We start from the raw sequence: 16,953 nt of genomic DNA on the forward strand, positions 1-16,953 counted from the left end.
ACTTTCCAAACTTATTCCACATAACTTTTTGCTAGTCTTTGTTCCAGACAAATGAAACTCTACTTATCCTGAAGCCCACTAATCTATTATGGTCTCTAAGACTGCCTAGAAAGCACTCCTTTGTTAAATCTGCCAATCTTGAGCTTTGCTTTTTTAGCTTTGGAGTATAAGCTCAAGAGTTCCCTCCATGAGGAAGGAAGCCTATTCAGAGATGTCTCTCTGCTTTCATATTATCTTGTATTAACTTTAGGGCTTCTAAATCATGTGTGTGTGTGTGTGTGTGTGTGTGTGTGTGTGTGTTTTGAAACCCACTGGCAGTTCAATGAGGTTTATGGACCCCTTCTCAGAATGATATCTCTGAAGAATTGAAAGAAATGTAAAATTTCAGTTAGAGATTAGTGAAAATAAAAATGTCTCTCTTTTTTTTCTATTTCAAGTTCATGGACCCCTTTAAATCTCTCCATTGTTCCCTTTCAATGAATTAAAGATTAACCTAAGAACCCTAGGTGTACATATTCTATCATGTGATAAAATAGAAGCTCCTTGAGAATATATTTTTTTTAAATTTTGTGCTTTCAGTGATTATGATTCAAAATTTAGTCCCTAGTACATAAGAGATGCTTGATATTTATATTTGTTGAAGACTTATTCTTTCAACTCTCCTCCCTAGCTCCATTCTTAGACTGATTTTTTTTTTTTTATGTTATCTACCTTTTTAATATAGATTGCCGCTCATGCCTTTATACCTAGTCTTTTTAGAAAAATTACTTCTCCCTTCCAGAACCACATTGCAGTCATCGGAGATCTGTCTGTAAACCAACAATGTATTTGTTTCATATGATTTCAGTATTCTCTTCTATGATGGGGGACTGAACTATATGAGCTATTGTGCTTCAATCCAATTTTATAATTCTGATGTTATGATTTTAGGGTTTTATTCTCCTCAAATAAATGACCAACACTTGAATGAGGAGTCCATAATTTACTGAAGAAACAGGTCAATTACAGATTATTTTTAGCAATGACCTCTCTCAACATTTTTAATGATGTTGATGTTGTGGATAGCTTTCAATCCCAATTTGCATATTGTTCTCTGACCTAAAGAATTAAATATTTAGAATAAACTACAATAGTTCCCAGTTTATTTCTTTAAAGACCCATAACTATGCATGTACTGACAACCTTTTATTGAAAGGTGTGGCTTAGTGCCTTGGATTCCTATAACAGGTAATTTGTTTGTATGTACAACTGGGAGTTGGCCACTTTCAAATCTTCAGAGAAATTCCAGTTCTGGCCTTTAAAATAAAACACTGTCAAACCATTAAAAGACAGGAAATAGAAAAATCAGTTTACAATTTATAATTTGAAATGTTGAAATACGGAAATACTAAAGATGAGTGGTTAATCTTGTTACCGTTTGAGTCAAATTGTACTCAGCATATAACCTTGAAATAACTGGTTTCTAGTTAGTAATGGGAATGACTCTTTAAAAAGCCTAGTCCCTGGGATGTTTATTAATAGCACATTCCTTTTACTTAATAATAGTGATACAAAATATACAACATCTTGTATCTAGAGAAATATTTACACACATTTCTTCTTCTTTATTATACCTGACAGGTCACAAATGACACAGAAAAGGCAGTTTCAGAAGTTAAATGTTCTGATAACAAAGAATCTTTGGTGGAGATAAGAATTTGGTTGAATAATTCAAATTCTAAGACCACTTTTGTTCCACTTGACCTGCATCTTTGCAAGACTTTTCCTTAAGGTTTCAGAAAGTCTAAGGAAAATTGGCATCCATATTCCTGAATTCTCTCTTAGATATTGTTTTATTCTTTTTAAAAGATGAGTATTAAATATGTACTGTAGAAATAATAGATGTTAAGAATGCATATAAACCACAAAGTAACTGAAAAGAACTGGATGCAGTGAGTTAGGTTTTCTACATTTTTACTAACATTTCTTTGTTTCTAATTGGTAAGATGCTATTCATTTTTAAAAATAACTTTTTATTGATATTACATATGCATGGGTAATTTTTTACAACATTATCCCTTGCACTCACTTCTGTTCTGATTTTTCCCTTCCCTTCACCCCCTTCCCTAGGTGGCATCCAGTCTTATATATGTTAAATAGGTTATCGTATATCCTAGATACAATATATATGTGCAGAACTGAACAGTTCTCTTGTTGCACAGGAAGAATGGATTCAGAAGGTAAAAATAACCCAGGAAGAAAAACAAAAATGCAAACAGTTTGCATTCATTTCCCAGTGTTCTTTCTTTGGGTGTAGCTCTTCTGTCCATCATTGATCAATTGGAACTGAATTAGATTTTCTCTTTGTCGAAGATATCCATTTTTATCAGAATACATCCTCATACAGTATCATTGTTGAAGTGTATAATGATCTCCTGGTTCTCCTCATTTCACTTAGCATCAGTTCATGCAAGTCTTTCCAAGCCTCTCTGTATTTATTCTGCTGGTCATTTCTTACAGAACAATAATATAACATTAATTTACCACAATTTACCCAACCATTCTCCAATTGATGAGCATCCATTCTTTTTCCAGTTTCTAGCCACTACAAACAGGGCTGCCACAAATATTTTTGCACATACGGGGCCCTTTCCCTTCTTTAGTATTTCTCTGGGATATAAGCCTAGTAGTAACACAGCTGGATCAAAGGGAATGCAGAGTTTGATAACTTTTTGGGCATAATTCCAGATTGCTCTCCAGAATGGTTGGATTCGTTCACAATTCCACCAACAATGTATCAGTGTCCCAGTTTTCCCTCATCCCCTCCAACATTCATCATTATTTTTTCCTGTCATCTTAACCAATCTGACAGGTGTGTAGTGGTATCTCAGAGTTGTCTTAATTTGCATTTCTCTGATCAATAGTGATTTGGAACACCCTTTCATGTGAGTAAAAATAGTTTCAATTTCATCATCTAAAAATTGTCTGTTCATATCCTTTGACCATTTATCAATTGAGAATGGCTTGATTTCTTATAAATTAGAGTCAATTCTCTACATATTTTGGAAATGAGATCTTTATCAGAACCTTTAACTGTAAAACTGTTTTCCCAATTTGTTGCTTCTCTTCTAATCTTGTCTGCATTAGTTTTGGTTGTACAAAAACTTTTTAATTTGATATAATCAAAATTTTCTATTTTGTGATCAATAATGATCTCTAGTTCTTCTTTGGTCATAAATTCCTTCCTCCTCCAAAAGCCTGAGAGGTAAACTATCCTATGTTCCTCTAATTTATAATCTAGTTCTTTATGTCTAGATCATGGACCCATTTTGATCTTATCTTGGTGTATGGTGTTAAGGGTCCATGCCTAATTTCTGCCATACTAATTTCTAGTTTTCCCAGCAGTTTTTGTCAAATAGTGAATTCTTATCCCAAAAGTTAGGATCTTTGGGTTTGTCAAACACTAGATTGCTATAGTTATTGACTATTTTGTCCTGTGAACCTAGCCTATTCCACCTAAGAGTAAGGACTGTTTTTTTCTTATTTGTATCACCAGAAGTTTAGCACACACCTAGCACAAAGAAAGCACTTAACAAATGTTTGCTATATCTACTTAATCTCTCAGCTTCTATTTCATCTAAAATGGAAATAATAGTGCCTACTTCATAAAATTGTTGGGACATCTAGATGGCAGAGCAAATTGAATGTTGGCCCTGAAGTTAGGAACACCTGAATTCAAGTCTAGCCTCAGATTCTTACTAGCTATGTGATCACCTAATCTTGTTTGCCTCAGTTTCCTAATTTGTAAAATGAGCTGAAAAAGGAAATAGCAAACCACTCCAGTATTTGTCAAGAAAATTCCAAATGAAGTCACAAAGAGTTGAACACAACTGAACAGAATTGCCAAAAGATTGTTATAAGGATCAAAAGATAAAAATGCTAGATATTTGCAAAATCATGGTAAATTCGAAATAATGTTTTTAAGAAAACATTCTACATGACAACAATAATAATGATAGCATTGATAATCAGAGCTAGTATTTATATTTATATTTTTTAGCTAATAGGTAAGGATCTATGTCTCAGGCACTACTCTACAAATATTATCTATATTAATAATGAAACATGTATTAAACTTTCTGTAGTATATGCCAAGCACTATGCTAAGCTCTGAGAATACAGCTACAAGAAAAAAAAAAGTTAATCCTCTCCTAAAACAGTTTGTATTCTAATGAGCAAAGATAATAAAAAGAAAGTTGGATGTGTGTGTGTGTGTGTGAAGAGATGGGGTAGAGGAGGATTATTAGGGCAGCAGAGACAAAGATGTTGGGTGGGAGGAGGAAAAGTTGGAGAGTAAGGTGTGAGAGTGAGGAAAAAAGGGTGAACTTCCTGGTACCTCATGAAATGATAGTCCTTGTCAGGGTCTCATCAATCATAAGAGAAGCCTGCAAGGTAGAACCTTATTCTACTAAATAGTAGGTATGATTTCACTGGGATAGGGATTGTCCAGATAAGAAAACTCTTTTATCCACAGAGATGGGCACTTGTAACTCAGTCTTTATATTTATATATATATATATATATCTTTTTATTTACAAAATATATGCATTGGTAATTTTTCAGCATTGACAATTGCAAAACCTTTTGATGTTCCAATTTTTCCCCTCCTTTCCCTTCCCCCTCCCCCAGATGGCAGGTAGACCAATACATGTTAAATATGTTAAAGTATATGTTAAATACAATATATGTATACATATCCATAGTTATTTTGCTGCACAAGAAGAATCAGACTTTAAAATAGTGTACAATTAACCTGTGAAGGAAATAAAAAAATGCAAATGGACAAAAACAGAGGAATTGGGAATGCTATGTAGTGATTCACACTCATTTCCCAGAGGATTTTCACTGGGTGGAGCTGGTTCTAGTCATTATTGAACAAATGGAATTGACTTGGTTCACATTATTGAAGAGAGCCACGTCCATCTGAAATCCTCCTGCTGGTCATTTCTGTAACTCAGTCTTAAACAGCTGTCTAGGGCACTGAAAATTGCCTTATTCAAGGTCACACAGGCAATATATAGCAGAGATAAAGCTTGACATTAAGTCTTCTTCCCAGCTTGAGGTCAGTACTTTTTCTACTAGGCCACGATGCCTCTCTTTTAGAATGCTGTTGTTCCTATTATTATAGTCTCCCATCTAAGGTCTGATCCTGTTTAGCTTCAGATATCAAAAGGGAGGTAGACATAAATAACTACATTTAAAACTCATCCTAAAATATAAATGTTGGAGGGGATGTAGAAAAACCAGGACACTAATGCATTGCTGGTAGAGCTGTAAAATGATCCAATCATTCTGGAGAGCAATTTGGAACTATGCCTGAAGGACTATAAAACTGTGCATAACCTTTAACCCAGCTGTGTCACTACTGGGTCTGTATTCCAAAGAGGTCTTAAAAGTCCAGGTAAAAGACTCACACATACAAAAATGTTTTGTAGCAACTCTTTTTATATTGGCAAAAAGCTGGAAATTGAGTAGATGCCACCAATTGCAGAATGGCTGAATAAGTTATGGTATATGAATGTAACAATATTATTGTATTATCAAAAGATTCCTGGGAACTCAGCAGGATTGGGGAATAAGCCCTAGATGAGCAGCCACTACCCACTGTTTCCCCAATTGCAAGCTGTTTTAGGAGTAATGCTACAACCAACCAGGGTTCTTTTAGAGTGAGAAAAGAATTCTTTATTCATTGATTCTCATGAGAAGTGGGTATACTCATATTAATATTAAATGGGAACAAGATTTATACTCTTCATTTAGTTCCTTAACATTCCTTTCAAGGTTCCAATTGGTTGGATTTACAGTCAAGTTACAATTAGTTGGATTTTTCATCCGAATTATAATTGGGTTGGATTACAATCAGAGTTACAATTGGTCAGATTTACAATCTGACAATTAGGTTGGATTTACAATCCCCTTTATTTCCCTATTTCTAATGCCAAAAGGTTTGTGCCCTGTCTTTGACTCTAGCCCATTTGTTTAAGCCTGGGCCCTTTTGCAAGGAACTTTGTTTAGCCAGTTCCTTGACTCACACAGGGCTTGGTTGGAGATATCTTAAGATATTTCACCTCTCCCTTCATTCCGTTTTGACAATATGGAAACCCAACTTCTCATTATTTCTCACAATTGTTCTATAAGAAATGTTAGTAGACTGACTTCAGAAAAAACTGGAAAGATTCATATGATCTAATGCTGAGTGAAGTGAGCAGAAGATTGTGATGATCAAGAGTGATGGACTTCTCAAAAATGCAATGATTCAAAGCCAATTCCAAAATGTTTGGGTAGAAATGCCAATTGCTACCAGACCGAGAACTATGGAGACTGAATATGGATTGAAGCATAATATTTTCACCTTTTTTTTTCTTTCTTTCTTATGGTTTTAGTCTGGTTTTTTTTTTTTTTTTGCATAACACGAGAAATATGGCAATATGTTTAAAAGAATTGAACATATTTAACCTATATAAGATTACTTATATAGTCTTGGGGAGGGGAGAGACATTTTTTGGTGTGTTCATTCCATCACATTTTCAACTCTTTTCATTTATGTTGGAAACTCTTCAGGGCAGGATCACTTTTCTTTGGCATTAAAAAATCTATACAATGTACTTTATTTATAATATGCATTTATAATACCCATTATGATGACAGCACATATCAAAAGTATATCAAGCTCTCACAACACTTGCCATACATCTTGCCTAACCTATCCTATGTGAAACCACAGTAGCTGAGTTTTTGTTAAACATCTATTATTTACCCTTCTAAAATTTGATTTAAATTTTCTTAAGATTCAATTTTCAGTTCTGAATTTCTTCCTTTCATCCTGTCCTCCTTTCTACTGAGAAAACCAAAAACCAAAACCTGTTATAAATATGTACAGTCCAAGCAAAACAAATCCTCATACAAGTGCTTCATCATGGGTCCTTTTGAAATTGTAGCAGCTTATTGTGTTGATCAGAATTCCTAAGTTTTTCAGAATTAATTATCTTTGCAATATTGTTATTCTACAAATTGTTTTTCTAGTATTTACTTCATCCCATTAGTTCATACATGTGTTCTCAGCCTTTTCTGAAACCAGCCTTTTTCATCATTTCTTACAAGAAGATAGTATTCACATTCCTATACCATAACTTGTACAGGTATTCAACAAATTATTGGGCACCCTCTGTTTTTCCTTTTTTTTTCTTTTTGCCACCACAAAAGAACTAAGATTTCTGTACATATTGGTCCTTTTTTCTTTGGCCTCTTGAGGGTACAGACTTAACCAAGTCAAAAGGTATGTATAATCAATTATTCATTGGAGTATAACTGCTCCAAATTACTTTTCAAAATTAGACCAATTCACTGCTCAAAGCATTAAAAAGTACCTATTTTCCTACAGTGCCTCCAGTATTTGTCATTGTCCTTTTGGTTTTTTGTCAATTTAGTCGAGTTGTTTTAATTTTCATTACTCTGATTATTGATTTAGGGAATTTTTTATATGTCTATTGATAGTTTTTAATTCTTCCTCCAAAAAACTGCTTGTTCATATTCATTTATTAGTTTGGGAATGGCTTTTATTCTTATAAATTTGACTTAGTTCCCCAGAACTTGTTCTTGATATTAACTGATCTACTACTCCATTGATATTTTGAAGTTTTGAAACGGAAGTGACCCTGAATTATCAATAGCTATGCCAGCAAAGCACCAATTCGATTAAGTTTTACCATGTGAGATAGTCCTCAAGTCCTAAGGACAGGGCAAGGGACACTTCATCTGTTTTTCCTAGTTAAGTACTGAGAGGCTTAGCAATGGAGTAAGGTTGGCCACTTTCCTGATTATTTGGCCATGGCAACCAAGGCAAAAAATTTGAAAAAGAAATCCATGGCTCGCTCTGACTTCCTAGAAATTGATTTCTCTCTCCGTCCCCAGTCTTGGCAGGTCCTTGGTGCTCCCTCGGACAGATGTTAACTATCGTTTCTAAAAGCTGTAAGATGCGAGGGGCTGATGGTCGTGGGAAGGAGGCTGCAGCAGCTGATCTGTTCGGGGGTCCGCTGAACTCTGGGGCATCTGTAGCCATCTCGGCTCTTCCCATCCCTAGCAGCGCCGTAGCCCGATCTAAAGTGAGTTACCGTGCTATCAGCGGAAATCACCCGGCTGAAGGGGTCTCTGCAAAGGGGGCTGCCTCAGTCCTGGGCTCTTCTGGCTCTCGCGCACAGGTGACATTACAGGTGTGCGCGAGTGAATGGGCAGCGCGAGGGCGGGAGGCGACAACCTGCCCAGCAGGGCAGGACGCCACCTCCGCCTCTCACACCCTGGCTCCAGGCTGGCCGCCTCCTTCCCCCTCCCCAGAAGTCACTATGATGCCCGGGGGCCCACGTAGGCATTGCCATGGCACCGTGCATACAATGGCCCTCAGCCAGCGCTCCTCTGACGGAGTCCTGGTTCAAGGAAGGCCTCGGGCCCTTCCTGGGGGCATCCCGAGCCATTCACGGCCGCCTTCGTCGCAAGGTTCCCCTTCCAGGCCCATGGGTCGGGTGGGGCCCTGGCCAGCAGCCCAGGCCGGGGCGGGCCCCCAAGCGGTTGGAGGCCCAGGCCGTGGGGCACACGCCCATTGGCTAGACAGGCCCCTCCCTCGGGTCCGGGTGCGGGTCCGGGTCCAGGTCCGGAAGCCTCCTTCCGACCGACTAGCGGAACCCCGATTGGCCGCCAGACTAGCCCCTTGGACCTCCTCTGTAGCTCCTCTCTCTCACCCCCTCCGAACCTCATCCAAACGGGTTGAGGAGGAGGGAAGAAGGAGGAGGGAGGAGGAAGAGCGGTCCTGGAGCCAGGGGCTACCGCGCACCAATAAAATTGAGCCGTGGGAACGAGGCGTCTGGCTAGCCAATAGCATTCTGCGGTCCGGGTCGGTGCCGGCTGACGCGAGGCTCGGTGACAGCCAATGGGAGCGCCGCTGTCTGTCCGCTCTTCAGCTGCCGGTCGGGGGCGGTGGGAAGGGGAGTGAGGAGAGCGCGGCGGCGGCGGCGGCCGAAGGAAGCATCGCTGGACAGGGGAGAGGGTGAACGCGGCCTGGTCCCCCCGGGATTTCGGTGAGAGGACGGGAGGGGTCGAGCTGGGGGGCAGCGGCAATGGGAATGAGAGAAAAGCCCGCCCTCCTCCTCCCATCAGTCCGGGCCCGGCGGCCGGGAAGCCAGCCTGGCTGCGAGGCCCCGGCCCCAAGTCGGCCGGGCAGGCGGGGGTCGTGGCCCCGCGGAGCCCCCGAGCTTCTCCCAGCGTCACAGACCCGGCTTTGGCAAAGCGTCTCGCCGAGGTGCTGCTTCCGAGAGACCCCGAGGGAGGGAAGGGCGAGGCCGGGGAGGGGCCTGGTCGCCTGCGGCCGCGCGCTGGGGAGTCGGGAGATGGAGGGAACCCGTGCCTCGGGGCTAGGTGGTGGAAGGAAAGCGGGGCCAGAACCGGGAGAGCGGACTTTGGAAAGGACGATCCTAGAGCTGGCCGCGACCCACCGAGTCTTTCTGGAGCGTGTGCCCCGGGGGCTGGGAATGTGCGGCGTGTGGGGGGAGCCGGAGCCTCCTTTAGCAAGTAGGACTCCCGCCGGGGCCGGGGGCGCAGGAAGGGGAGTCTGCCCAAGTGGATGCTGGCTGGGCTCGGGAAGGTGGGGTGGGGTCTGGGGAGGGAGAAATGAGTACTTAATAGTGGGAAGAAATGAGGTAGGAGAGAGCAGGTAGGTAGAGAAGTGGTCCTGGTGGTTTGTGTGAGCCCCAGGGGAGAGTGATGGGCGTCTGTGGATGGCGAAATCCTTGGCCGGGCACCGAAGGGTCATTGGGGTGCTCCAAACTTTATCTGTGTCTGCCACTATGGGGCTGAGATTCTGTGAGTGGCTTAGGGCACTGGCTCAGTGCCAAGCACCATATATATCATGCCAACTATGAATGTGTGTCTATGTGCACAAATATATGCATGTGTTAAATTGCAAAAACCACCATGCAGCCTCGTACCTTTACCTGCCTTCCTTGCCAATACAGAAAACAAAACAAAATTTTATCTCAATTTGTGGGAAGACTGGCATTCTTTTTATGAGGTAGCAGTGAAAGCAGCGAAAGTTTTGAGTAACTGTACTTTTTAAAATTTGTTGCATCTAAAAAGTTAATATTGCAAGAGACTACAACTCTTCTGTGTTAAGGTAGCAGTGCTTTCTTAACTAAGTGGTCGTTTTATACATGTACTTATGCGTGTGGTATTTTGTATGTATGCATATGTGTATATGAACCAATATACATATAACACACCTGAAAGTGACTGAAGAAGGATTAGTGATAAATGCCTAAGTGGAAATAATATGCTACAGAATAAGTGAAATCTGATTTAAAAAAAAAAACAAACTTGACATGTCTGTCAAACTGTTTAGTTGTTGTAGAACTTAATTATAAAAATAGTATTTAGAAAGTCACATCCTTGTCTTGTAGGATTCTCATCGTAAAATGACATGCTAAAAGGATTTTTAACAGTGTCACAAATATACTTTGCTTTTTCTCTTCCAGGTTTCTTGACTTTTTTTGTGTTGTGTTCTTTAGTAGATGGCTTGTGACTTAGAATGCTACTGTTGCCTGAACTGAAACCAAAGAAATTAATTTGTTGTATTGAATGATTAATCTTCAGTATCTTGTGTTGTAAACAGATTGGTACAGCACTGTTACATTCTGGGCTATCAGTTAACAAGGAAATAGCTTTACTTTACAATTAAACACTTTTTTTTTTTTTTTTTTTTTTTGGTGATGCTATACACTGATTCTGGGACATTTAACCACAATATAAATAGAATAAATCAATTTTGAAGAATTGAAATATAAAACAAACAAAAGAAAGATTAACATGTGTTGTAGAAAGACAATTGGATTTGAAATCTGAGAATCTAGATTAAAAATCTCAGCTTTGAGACTGGGTACTGAATGATCATCCTGACTTCTGTAAAAAGGAGTTGGACTAATTGACCTCTACTGTCTTTTCCTGCTCTTGCTATCTATGATTTTTTAATAATTAAGGAATCCCTAGATGGTGAATTTTGAACTACATTTTGAAGCCATATTTTGATAACATGCATTATCAGAAAAGTTGGGGAAAGATTCAAGTTTGGTGATGTGAAAGGAAAATATCAAATGCAAGGTATGGAATTGTGGGGAAACAAAAAAAAATGAGGTTAAGATTTGAACAAGAAATTGCTGAAGACTAACAGAGTCTCTTGAGCACAGGAACAAGTTGAAAATAGTATTTGAAGAAGATACTGATTTTCACATAGTTGAAAAAGAGCAGCTATATGCATGAATAATAAACTTAAAAGTTTAGTCTGTAAGAGCAGTGATACTAACTAGGGGGCCACATACTTAAAAGATGATTAACTCGGACTAAATGTGGTTTTGAAGCAAAGGATTAGAAGCACAATTAGAAACATTTCAATCTGGGAGAATTTGAGGATATTAGTGTCATTGATATTGGTGAATCAGGAGAAGATGTGACTGAGATTGAATTTCAGGTGGAGTTGTAAAGTTGATTGGATTTAGGAGAATTTTGCAGATGCAGATTTGTCTTCCCAAAGATGTTGAAACCATGAGATTGGTGAGAGAAGTGGAAGGACTGAATATTAGGTTGCATTTGTTAATAATTAATAGCTTATAAGCAGAAGAGTCAAGAATAATAATTGAGAGGAATGAATATTACCAAGAAAGAAAAATATTGGGGAAGTCAAGGGTGTGAGTTTTGAGGAATTGATTAGCAGAATAAATCAAAGCTGACGAATCCCAGAAGTTTGAAAAGTGAAGAGTCAGTCCAATTTAGACAGTTAAGAGATCATTGGATGATGTTGAGTCTTGCATAATTAACAGTGAGAGATGCACTGGGTGGTGGTAAATTGATTGCTGGGCTTGTAGTCAGGAAGAACTGGACTTGAATTTTCCCTCTGATACATATTGTTTATGAGACTATGGACACATCAACTTGCCTTCTCTGGGCCTTAGTTTCCTTATTTTCAGGATGGGGGTGATATTACTAGTAGGGCAGACCTACTATGATTTTCTTGAATGTTCTCCTCTTTCCTTTTCATTCCTCCTGCATCAGTTGCATAATTTCTTGATTCATTAGATTTGCTTGGTCCCACAACCAGGTAGCAATTTAGGTCATTTGAAATATTGAAATTCATAAAGCTAAGTTTATGTGTTTGGTCAGCTGAAATCCTCAATAATTTTTTCCCTATCCTTGAATTTTAAGAGAAAAAAAATTTTTTTTTTCACTCTCATTCTCTTTTGCACACAGACTCACACACAAGACACATAACACACATACAATCCCACCAAAAAATACAAAAACCTGATGTTAAGGATTTATTCATTACCAAGAGTGTGTGCCTGGTACATGTTAACTATACATTGGGCCTATTGTCCTAATCCCAGAGGTGGAGAGCTCTGTCATTTGTTTGGATATGACCTTCACCTTAATCCCACAATCTCTGGGACATTGTCTTTCACCAGTTTTTCCCATCATGCCCCAAAGTATAATCAATTATAAATTATATTAATTAAAGTATTTATTTATTATTCTTTCTTTCTTTCTTCTTTTTTGCTGAAACATATTGGGGTTAAGTGATTTGCCCAAGGTCACATAATCATGAAGTATTAAGTATCTGAGACCAGATTTGAACTCAGGTCCTCCTAACTTCAGGGCTGGTGCTATATCCACTGCACCACTTATCTTACTGCTGTTGAGCTTATTGCAGTCTCATATTATTAAATTTAAAAGTTGATAAATAGAATGTTTTGCTTTTTGTTTTTAAAAGCTAAATTTTTAAAAAATTTAAGTGACCCTGGATTTTTACCCTGTGTGATTCATTCCTCTACAATAGAAAAAACTTTGTATACACTAGTCCTGCACTTAGATAAAGAGAGAAGAAAGGATAGTTGAAGGACTATTGAAGTATAAGGTTAGTATGAAGATGGTATTTCATAACTATGACTAGAGTGGAGTCTTTAATCACCAAGTACTAAATTATGTTCAGCATATTTTGGCAGATAATCTCAGATTTGAAACAAAAGGTTTTTCTACTTCATTTTGAATTAACAAGTGAATTCATTGAACTAGTATAACCTGCATTTGCTGAGCTTTCTGGTTATCCTGTTTTATTTGTTAGGCAAGGAAGTAATGCTAGTGTTAAACCAAGTAACTTGGAAATAAATGTCAACATTGTCTTCAAAGACATAGATTTCATTTATTTAGTCACAGATGCTTGTCATGTCTAGCACTATCTAACACTATTTCTGTATACAGGAATACACAAAAGAAATGTAAGATGGCCCTTACCTTCTAGGAACTTATATTTGGTAAGATGACATACAGGATTACAGATTTAGATCTCAGAGATCATGTAATCCAACCCCCACAATTTACAGATGAAGAAACAGGACTAGAGAAGCAGCTTACCTGTGGTCACATTAAGTAGTAAGTAGTAGAATTGACAGTCTTTGACTATCAGACACAGCACTTATTCCACTCCATCACATATACAGAACAGTGGGTGAGGCATGTGTCAAAGCTATATGTGACATAAAGTGCATGAATGAGCCTTGGTTTGCAAAGGAAATCAAAGTACTTGAACAGTAGCCTGAAAAGTGGGTAATAATAATAATAGCTCCTATTTATTTAGGGCTTTAGGGCAATGCATTTATTAAGCAACTCCTGTGTGTACCAGGCACTGTGCTAAGTGTTAGGGATAAAGAAAAGGATAAAAGACTCTTCCCTTGAAGAACTCAAAATCTGCTTATATTCTCTTATTTGGTCCTTAAATCTTTTTGAGGTAGGGACCATCATTTGCTCCATTTTATAGAAGAGGATACCTGAAAGAGAGAGATTAAGTGATTTGATCAATTAGTGTGTAAAGTAGTATTTTTGTTATTTTTATTTTACCCCCAATCCAACATTCTCTTAGGATTTATATGGAGAAGTAAAGACATTTATTTGGTAATAAAAGAAAGAAGAGAATGAAACAAAAAGATAGGATTTGTGATCAGATGACAATTTTGGGGAGTTGTCCAGAGCTATAATTTCACCAGTTTCAAAATTTCCAATGTAGAAAAACTCATGATGCTGATGAGCAACTTAGCTGTAACTTGTCAAGAGTTGACTGGGTTTCATATAAGTGACTTGTTCATAGGATCACAGCTAATGTGATGGTGATTTCTGCACTTCAAGGCAACCACTATCTATTAATGCCAACTTGCCTCTCTTTGATATAGTAGGATCATAAATTTAGAGCCCAAAGGGACTTTAGTATGGACATTTACCACTAGAAATCTTTGACATTGTGTGAAATATTGCCTGAGTAATAACAGAAATGTTATTGGTCCTAGCATAAGGTTCATTTTCATATAAACAATTTTTAAAAAGGGTGGTGGTACATATGCAAAAATGTTTGTGGCAGCCCTTTTTGTAGTGGCAAGAAACTGGAAACTGAGTGGATGCCCATCAGTTGGGGAATGGCTGAATAAGTTATGGCATATGAATATAAAGGAATATTATTGTTCTATAAGAAATGATCAGCAGGATGATTTCAGAGAGGCCTGGAGAGAGTTACCGAACTGATGCTAAGTAAAATGAGCAGAACCAGGAAATCATTGTACACAGTAACAAGATTATGTGAATAATCAGGCCAGTTCCAATGGTCTTGTGATGAAGAGGGCCAGCTACAACCAGAGAGAGGACCATGGGAACTGAGTGTGGACCACAACATAGCATTCTTACTCTTTGTTGTTGTTTGCTTGCATTTTGTTTTCTTTCTCATTATTTTCCTTTTTGATCCAATTTTTCTTGTGCAGCACGATAACTGTAGAAACATACATAGAAGAATTGCACATGTTTAACATATATTGGATTACTTGCCATCTGGGCAAGGTGGTGGGGGGAAGGGAGGAAAAAAATTTAGAACACAAAGTTCTGCAAGGATCAATGTTGAAAAATTATCCATGCATATGTTTTGAAAATAAAAAGCTTTAAAAAAAAAAAAAAGAAAATAAAAAGCTTTAATAAAAAAAAGTTGTGGTAGGAAGAAATGTTAATTACTTCATTATAGATGGAGTCCCTTGAATTTGTGCTCCTGTATAGTAAGAATGAATTAGCAAATGATGAACTTTAAAATCCTCAAAAGACTGAACAGTACAACTATCAGTAGACTTGTTCTGTCATGGTCTGCTCTTATGGGATCACTTCTTTCTAAGTGATATTTGTCCAATATGCCTTGAGTATGAATATTAAAGTGGTTTTCTTTTTTTTTTTCTCAGAACATTTTTAGAATCAGTATTAAAACTGAAAAGGATCTCAGAAATTTGAGGAGGCCTCTAAAATGGGAAATGATATGTCCGAAGTCATATAACCTATTAAGTACAACCAAGGCCAAAGACCTGGTCTTCTGCCTCTCCAGGACAGCACTGCTACAGAACATTGCCTTTTATTGTAGTCTCAAGAAGGAGGTAATTTGTTAAATTTGTGGCTTTTTGTGGCTTTTTGTGGGCTTGTGAGACCCTTGTCTCTAATAGCCTTAGGCATATTAGGGAAATTTTGTGGGATTTAAAGAATAGACTCTTGATTTTTATTCAGTTTTAGAGAGGTCAAAAGAAATGGGTATGTGGTAAAGTGCTTAGCAAAAGAGGGAATTCCTATCATGTTTTTACTGTAGTACTTAGCTTTTGCAAGCCAATTTAATAATTATTAACAGAAATGATTCAGAAATTAAGAACCATGTTTATTATATGGAAGTTAAATTGATCGAAATTAGTTCTAATCCAGAAATATTATTCAGGTATCTGCGGTGTACATTGTATGCCCTTTGGTGCTGGGAATACAAAGTGAAGTCTGATACACAGGTTCCTTTCAAGAAACTTTCACTCTAATGGGGAGACATGTGCACAAATAACTGTGATATGAGAGGGATTGAAATGCAAAGAAAAGTTCAGGCAGAATGCTGTGAGAAGTTTGGGGAGGGTCAATTGTAGCTATCTTGCTTTATTCTTTATTTCATTGGGACAAGTAAGGATTATAGTTTTAAATGAATATCTAGAATTAGACATTGAAATTGAATATTTAGTTCAACAAACATTTATTAAATACCTGTTCTCTGTACATAGCACTGTACTAGGACCTTGGAGGGGGGAAGGTAAAACCACTATTCTTGCCCTTCTGAAGTTTATGGACCAGAAGGGGTACACAGCAATACTCAAATAACTAAGCTGTGAAATAGAATCTTATGAATTCACAAAAAAGTACCGAATGCTATTTGATATCTAAGCAAGGCTGTGTGTGTTCTTAGTGAGGATGTTAGAAGGGAATGTTTTGGCAGCTGCTTTCACTGAATTGATGGAATAGACTATAGACACTGGGACTCAAAACAGATACAAAATGTTATTTTTTCAAAGAACAGAAAAAAAAAAGAAATTTCTGCCCGAATTGATGATTTCATCTCTGGATTTTGAGATTGTTTAATTGCTTTTCTTCATGAGAAATTAGTGATAAAATACATTCTTGAAGAAATTGTAACAGATTTCAGTATTATTTTTAGACAACATTGATAATCAAAGAATATCAAAAATTGAAGGAAATTTTGTGAGCATCTTTCGCGTGGTCTACAAGTTGGTATAGAATGTCAGTCATCATTTTGTGTGGCTTAACAGAACCAGAAGAGTGGTAACATATGAGTACATAATGCAAATGAAAGCGATAATAAAAGGCATTGATTAAGTGTAATGATCAGCCGTTGTTCCACAGAGCAGTAATGAAATATATGTCCTCCTTTTAATGGAGAGATTTTGGATTAGAAGGGCAGAGTGTTGCAGTGGATCTCTTTATTTTTGCTTTATTTCCACTTTACTGACAGTTAGGTGGTCCAGGAGAGAGAGAGCTGGG

At 37.9% G+C, this 16,953-nt stretch overlaps 1 protein-coding gene across 4 annotated transcripts in view; it reads left to right on the forward strand.

The window, feature by feature from the left end:
* Nucleotides 1–9,014: 9,014 nt before the first annotated feature.
* The window catches only part of FAR1 (fatty acyl-CoA reductase 1), an 89,867-nt gene continuing 81,928 nt past the window's right edge, over nt 9,015–16,953 (forward strand). For 3 of the 4 annotated variants that reach the window (XM_051964080.1, XM_051964081.1, XM_051964084.1), the window contains exon 1: nt 15,340–15,524. The gene's annotated coding sequence lies outside the window, so the exon portion shown is untranslated. Of the gene's footprint in view, nt 9,108–15,339; nt 15,525–16,953 lie in introns of those variants that run through there. The other variant, XM_051964082.1, reaches the window with a different exon arrangement.

This window comes from Antechinus flavipes, chromosome 6 (assembly GCF_016432865.1).
Source record: "Antechinus flavipes isolate AdamAnt ecotype Samford, QLD, Australia chromosome 6, AdamAnt_v2, whole genome shotgun sequence".
NCBI lineage: Eukaryota > Metazoa > Chordata > Mammalia > Dasyuromorphia > Dasyuridae > Antechinus > Antechinus flavipes.